The sequence below is a fragment of the Merops nubicus genome, unplaced genomic scaffold (genome assembly GCF_000691845.1).
Source record: "Merops nubicus isolate BGI_N331 unplaced genomic scaffold, ASM69184v1 scaffold2502, whole genome shotgun sequence".
NCBI classification, from domain to species: domain Eukaryota; kingdom Metazoa; phylum Chordata; class Aves; order Coraciiformes; family Meropidae; genus Merops; species Merops nubicus.
Window position 1 is genome coordinate 11,707 of NW_008594074.1, and position 7,249 is coordinate 18,955.

Here is a 7,249-nt window from a genome sequence, read left to right on the forward strand (position 1 = left end):
ATCATTTTCTCCCTGATGTTGCTGGGATTTCAAACGGCAGAGCTGTCAGTCTTTGGTGACCTTTGAAGGTCTGAGGAGGGGTTCCCCAGTGCAGCGCTGCCATTTCCTACCTCTGCAGATCCCAGCTCCTTTGGTTGCAGGGGATTTATTTCTCAGAGGTAGTGAGGGGTTATGGTTATGCTACATAAATAATAAATTGGATGCAGCACTTTCCAAATTTGTAAGTACTAACAAATTAATATTTTGGCAAGTGTTCTGAAACAAGTACTTCCTGTAAGCTGCAAACCTGCACCCAGGATGATGTACAGTAGTCGCCAAAGCCCAGGTCTACGGGTGAATTCATGGGGGCGGGGGGTGACCAGAACGACTAGTTTAAACCTGGTAAGCTGGTTCCCAATACCCATTCCTTATGGAAGTCGTGGTTTCAATTTGAATTCAGTGGAGCATTAGTCACCTAAATTCCTCTACATGTCTGGCACTGTCATGTTGGTTTTGGAAGGTACTCTTCATTTTCCGAAGCCATTTTATTTCTTAAAGTGATATAAATTCTGCCACTTAATGTCAGTGCCAGGCATAGGGTTTTTTTTTCTGCGTATGCTTTTCTTATGAGACACTTGTCTGGTGGAAAAGACACAAACCTAAAAGTAGAGTTGGAGAGAGCTTGAGTGTGGGCTTTGTGTGTGAAATGCTGAACCTCCCAAGGCATCAAAGTTGTTGCTGTTCTGTATGGAGGTGGCTGCTGTGGCTTGCCTGCAGGTTAGGCCAGCAGTTCAACCGCAAGCGTGAGAGCTGTAATTTGTGTGAGTGTGGCTCCATTTTCTACTCTCAGATACAAGCAGAAGTAGAAGGAGCAGAAAATAAACATGAATATTACCAAAAGGAGAGCAGAAGTGAACCACTTGGTGGTTACTGCCTTTCCAAGGGTGGTTATGTATGCATGTTCAGACTGATTTGCTCTACGAGGGTAAAGACTCTTTTGGCTTCTAATGAAGACTGAAGTCAGAAATTTGCTTTTCTTCTTTTCAGTGTAAAACTTTGCATTCAAGTGTTGCTTTTTCCTTTGCCTTTCTATGTGTAAGTGGTTTTTCTTACAGTGCAAACTGCAGCCTTGGGAAGCAAGTGCTGATAAGCTGCTCTCAAGTGAAGCCCTCTGGGTGATGCTCAGAGCTGTGTAAGTTGGCTTTCACAGCAGTCGCATCCTGCTCCCAGGCAGACAAATGTGCTGCACTGCAGTGGCTTGGAGGAGGTGATACACAGAGAGCTAGGGCAGATTTAAGTGCATCCTAGAAGTGCCCTCTTCAATAAAATAAAACGTGTCCTGACATAGAAACCTTTAGTTATTAAAATTCTTCGTGCACAAGTCATGTCAAAAACTCATTTAAACTGAGGACACCCACTTAATGCAGAAAATGCTCTTATCACAGGACTGATTTCCAAAGGCAGAGTTTACTGTGGTAAGTAGCCTTGCTGCATGGGAGAGCCTGACTGTTTGTGTTATGTTGCTTGCTCATTTTGGTGCAAAGCATTTGTTCCTCAGCCTGATATTCCACAATCAAATCTTCAAGTAAGGTTATGGAGCAGATGCTCCTGGAAGACCCATCAAAAGATACTGAAGGTAGGGAGGTGAGTAAGGACAGCCAACATGGCTTCACCAAGGACAAGTTGTGCCTGACTAATCTAGTGGCTTTCCATGATGGAATGACTGTCAATGGACAAGGGAAGAGCTACAGGTGTCATCTGCCTGGACTTCTGTAAGACCTTTCACATAGTCCGCCACAACATTCTTTCCTCTAAATTGGAGAGTTATGGGTTTGATGGATGGACTGTTATATAGATAAGGAACTGGCTGGATGGCTACATCCAAAGTGTTACAATCAGTGACTCAGTGTTCAAGAGGAAACCAGTAAAAAGTGGTATCCCTCAAGGCTCTGTACTGGGACCAATACTCTTTACTTTGAGCAGCCTTATCTAGTGGAAAGTGTCCCTGCCCATGGCAGAAGAGCTGAACCAGGTGATCTTTAAAGGTCCCTTCTAACCCAAACCACTCTGTGATTCTATAACATACTATGGTTTTACAGCACTGGGGTTTGTCTGTGGAGGGATTCCTTATGTGGCCACTTGTCCCACTGCACTAGCCTGTGCAGTACAGAGGATGGAGCAATCCTGTGGTGGCTGGGTAAGAAGACTGTGTGCATGCTTGTGTGCAGTGTTGCCAGAGATGTCTCCTCTAGCTAAACTCAGAAAAGTTAAAGGGCGAATAGAAAGGTTTATTTTTTTTTTTAATTTTTTTTTTTTTCAGTTCATTATGAACTTTGTGCAGCGTGTGAAAGTTTCACTGTTGGAGTGGGAGTTCTCAGTTTAGGTGGCAGCAGAACTGGATGTCAGCTGCGTTTCCCTGGTGCCACAGAGGGAAGCCAGTGCTTTTTTCTCAGTATTTGCACACACATGCAGAGCAGGAGTGTATGTAGCAGTTTCTGCAATATGGTTTCTTAAGCAAAACCCTCATATGTTTAAGAAAGCCAAACTGCAAAGAAAAATAGAAATTAGTAGTAATATAAAAGAAAAAAAAATAGGACGGTAACATTTTAGACATGTAGGAATGGGATTCTTATAATGCCAGCCACGTTAGAAATTAATTCACTTGGAGCTTTAAATGAGTCATAGTCACTTTGTAAGCCTGCATTTTAAGTTACAGCTTACTGAGCCTGTGCGTGTCCCTGCTACTTCTAAATTAATGATGAAGCATAACATGTTTTTATGAGTGCTCCTCTTGTGAGCCCTCTGTGTGATGCTGATTACATTTAACTAAAGGGGACTGTATGAATTGACCTTTCTCAAGGAGGTCTCTGCCAAGGCTAAGACATAGTTGTTCTTTCCTATTGACACCTTCGCTCTGAGGCAGGATTTGTTTTACTTGTGCCACGTATCACTGCTCCAAACACAAATCATTTGGAGTTTCACAATGCTGCTGAAAAATAATGTACAATTAAGTGTTACTTAAAGCTCAGAACTAAAGAGTAGGCTCAGCCCTCTAACATACGAGTCTTTTGGCAGCATAGCACGTAGAATATTCTGGTCTGGACTTTCTCTTCCTTGATGTTGAATGTCTGTGGTGTAGGTGCATCTGAGCCCACCCTCCAGGCTTCCTTTGCAGATCATAGAAATTGGTGTTTCCAGTGCATGACTCATCTTACTTATTTTATACGTCTTCTCTATAATGAGATAAGTCATTCCATTACAGAGCCTGTCTGCCTCCTCTGTCCAGTCAAGTAACTTAGCTCTCAGCCCACTGTGGGTGCTTGGTCCTTGGTTGTCCTTGTTGCAGGGATGTTTCTGGCTCTCCCTTGGAGTCGACCAGTTAATTGCCTCTGAACTAAATGTGGGCATTCACGAAGGAGTGTTTGCTACTGGAGCCACTCTGTCAGTGAGAGGAGCAACGTGCCAGGTTTGGCTGCCTCCACCCTCAGCAGCCCTCCCACTCATCTCGGCAGGCTTTGCACTTGTTGCATGTCTCTTGTGAGGCAATGTCAGTACTTGGGTGGGCTGCAGCACACTGCTTTCACTGTTTAAGCTACTTTTAAATCGGGGGAAAAAAACGTAAACCCACAAAATATTATTCTTGGGGCCACTGGAACTCCTGTACGTCATATCTAGGGTCAACCTGCTCTCATATGGGCTAGCCTTTAGGAATACAGTGCAATAGATATATATTTGTCTTGTGGATGTCTGAAATTTTCAATTTGAATCCTACCCATTGCATTTTAAACTAATGAAACCCCTGCAAAATTTCACTGATGAGCAAGCTCTGTTCTGCTGTACCCTTCCAAAAGGGGTTAGCATGGTGCTACAGAGTGCAGCCAGAACAGCTGAAGATGAAGATGTTTATGTTAAGACTTGTTTCTATGTCCAGCAAATATTTGTGTTTATTGCCACAAGTGCTTTCTGCTCACATTTGGTCCTGCCTCAAACGTAAAAAATTATTGTTGCACAGCTTAATCAGAGGATTTTATATTTTTCTCTTAAGACATCTGTGTATGTATTGACAAGCCTTTTGTTTCTTCATTGAAAGCAACAGACTTGCTTGGAAGGGCAATGATATTCCCAAATTTTTGTTTATAAACATGGTCGATATGTTTCTGGATTTTAATAGGCTGTTAAAAAGGAATGAGGTGAAAAGACAGCTACTGAGTTAAAAAAAGATGGAAGTATGGAAAACTTCCAATCTAAACAGAAGGGAAGAGAGGGGCTGGGCTGTTTAAATGCGTGCTCTGAAACTGTATGATTCATTTGCAAAGAATTTAATGGTTTATACTTCAATGTTCAAGCTGATGCTACAAAAGAGAAATTTTTATTTCAGATTTTTAGGACAAATGATGTCATATATATGCTACAGATTATTGGGGGATCATCAGATGACTATCATAGGTTGCTGATGAGGGAGAAAAATTTAGAAAGAATTGGTCTCTGGAGAAAAGTCACTGTGGATTACTGTCAGATTGGTTTGATGGAAACATCGGTCCTTATTCTTAAGCGTGAAGTACTTGGAAAAAAAACAATCGGGTCTTCAAATGTGTCCTGGTTTTCCTACCAATGCGATGGCATTGCTGGAAGATTTTCTTTGCTATGGTTACCTCATCAGGTGAAGATTTAGACATCATTCTGGACAGTACTTTCTAGATATCTGTTACATTTCTGGGATGGCTGAAGCTAGTGACTGACCAGTGCCAGTCTTCTTTCTGATTTTTCATACAATGCTAATTCAGGTAAGGTGTCTGTAAGTGAAACATTGTAAATATAGGGGTACTTCAAGGTAGCAGTAGGATATTTTTAAGTGGCACTGTAGCTTTCCAGGTACTTTCATCTCAATTGTGGAAGCAGTATACATTGGTGTTGGGGAAACAGTCATGGTATCTTTGGTAGATGTGTCCTTATGACAGGGCCTACAAGAAAGCTGGGGAGGGAATTTTTAGGATATCGAGTAACAACAGGACTAGGGGGAATGGGGCAAAGCTGGAAGTGGGCAGATTCAGGCTGGATGTGAGGAAGGAGTTCTTCACCATGAGAGTGGTGAGACCCTGGAATGGGTTGCCCAGGGAGGTGGTTGAGGCCCCATCCCTGGGGGTCTTTAAGGCCAGGCTGGATGAGGCTCTGGGCAGCCTGGTCTAGTGGGAGGTGTCCCTGCTCATGGCAGAGGGGTTGGAACTGGGTGATCCTTGTGGTCCCTTCCAGCCCTGACAGATTCTGATTCTGTTTTAGCAGAGGACTTAGTAGTGTTGACTTAATGGTTGGACTTGATGATCTTAAAGGTCTCTTCCAACCTAAAGGATTCTATGATTCTAAGATACCACACTAGCGCTGATAGCCAGAGATGAAGGATGTCTAAACAGTTTTTCTGGCTTCTCCTGAGTGACCATGGGGAGATCTTTCTGGATTTCTTATCCAAAGCTGCATAATACGGACGTAATACCTCCTCTGTTCCTCTTCTGTACTTGCTGTGGAAGCCCTCTGTGAAACAGGTTGTTGCTCAGCCTGTTTTGTACAGCAGCTATGGGGATCTGCTATCAGCTATTTACTGTGGAGGTTTCTGTGGGACAAATGAGAAAATCCACATCATGCTGCCACTACCATGCCAGTCAGGTTTGCTTTGAGGAAGTAAAATTACGAAGTCTAGAGGCAGAAAACTCCTCAAAATAAGGAACAAGTGTTTATCAGGAATAAACCTTATTTTCACAAAGCAGTTGGTTTGCAGGCTATCCAAAAGCATTGCTGTCAAACTTGAGCTCCAAAAGCAGCATTTGTGTAGTGCTTCAAATTTACAGAACTATATTAAAGGTTGATTTTTTTCCCCCCTCATTTAAGTGAAGCTGCATTATTAAGTCACTGGGGTTTTTTTGTCTTCATAGTTGGGTGTTTATCGATATATTTTGGAGACAGTGGAAAGACAGTTTGTCATCTTTAGGATTTTAAGAACCTGAGAGAAAGCCACAGTCACTCTTCGATATTGCACTCTGCTGCAAAAGAACCTCATTCAGGTGGTTAATTATAGGGACTTTTTTCTTCTTCCTTTTTCTTCCCTGTCAACTCTGTGCACAGGGAATTCTTGCTGAATGGTGCCCTAATGGCCACTCTGCGATCCCCCTACTTAATGAGCTACTTCTTACATAAATAAGTTTCAGAATAACTGGGCACAGATGTCGAGTTGTCCGTTTTTTGTTGTTGTTGGTTTTTTTTTTTTTTTTTATTTGGGGGAGGCCCTGAAAATGATTGTCATTCTTCAGTCTTCATTTCCATTTCAGCTTTCAAGCCTGGTGAAATGGCAGCATTCCTATCATTGCAAAGGTTACTCAGCCATGTGAACTGGGACTAGTTCTGAAAGATTACAGGCATTTCCCTTGCCAGTGTGCACCTATCCTCCTGCTGTAAGCTGTTTGCTGGCTGCCTCCTGCACTCAGCAGGTCAGGGGGACGTGCTGCTGTAAGCTGTTTGCTGGCTTGCTCCTGCACTCAGCAGGTCAGGGGGACGTGCTGCTGTAAGCTGTTTGCTGGCTGCCTCCTGCACTCAGCAGGTCAGGGGGACGTGCTGCTGCAGAGCTCGCTTGCTAGCTTGCTTCCAGCCTTGTGCTGTGGTGTAGGAGCCTATGTCTGCTGCAGGCAGCAAGTTTGGAGGGTGGGAAATGCTTCTTTTGTCTGCTTCTAGGAAAAAAAAAATTAATCTTGAATGTCTTTTTCAGCATCTCTTTACAGTAAAAAACCCACAAAGATCAAACCCTAGAGGAACAATAAACCTCATCTATACCTCCTGGATCACATTCATTCCAGACTAGGTTTACTTAGGCAGCAAAAATATCAATTCGTCATATCAGCTCAAGGCAGACACCATCTGGTCTGCTGGTCCCCTTTTAATAATCTTTCTTTTCTAGCATTACCTTATCTTTTTCTTTCCTGCGTTGCTCTGTCAGAGGATACCCACTGTCACAGTGCTGGTTCTTCTCCTGGTGCCACAGACCAGCCCAGTGGTGGGGCTGGCCTGTCCCGTGGGGCTCAGCACCTTTCCTCTCTGACCTGCCTCCATCTGGTTAATTGCTGTTTCCTGTATTTTTTTCCAGGGCTTTGTTTGAAATAAGGTCCTGTGGGAATCCTGTATGGGGTTTCTGTTTGTTTTTTAATTGAATGTCAACATGGACCTGTGGGGAAAAAAATCCTGTTCATTATGGAAGCTCAGTTAAACGGGGATGATAAAGGGAAGCTTG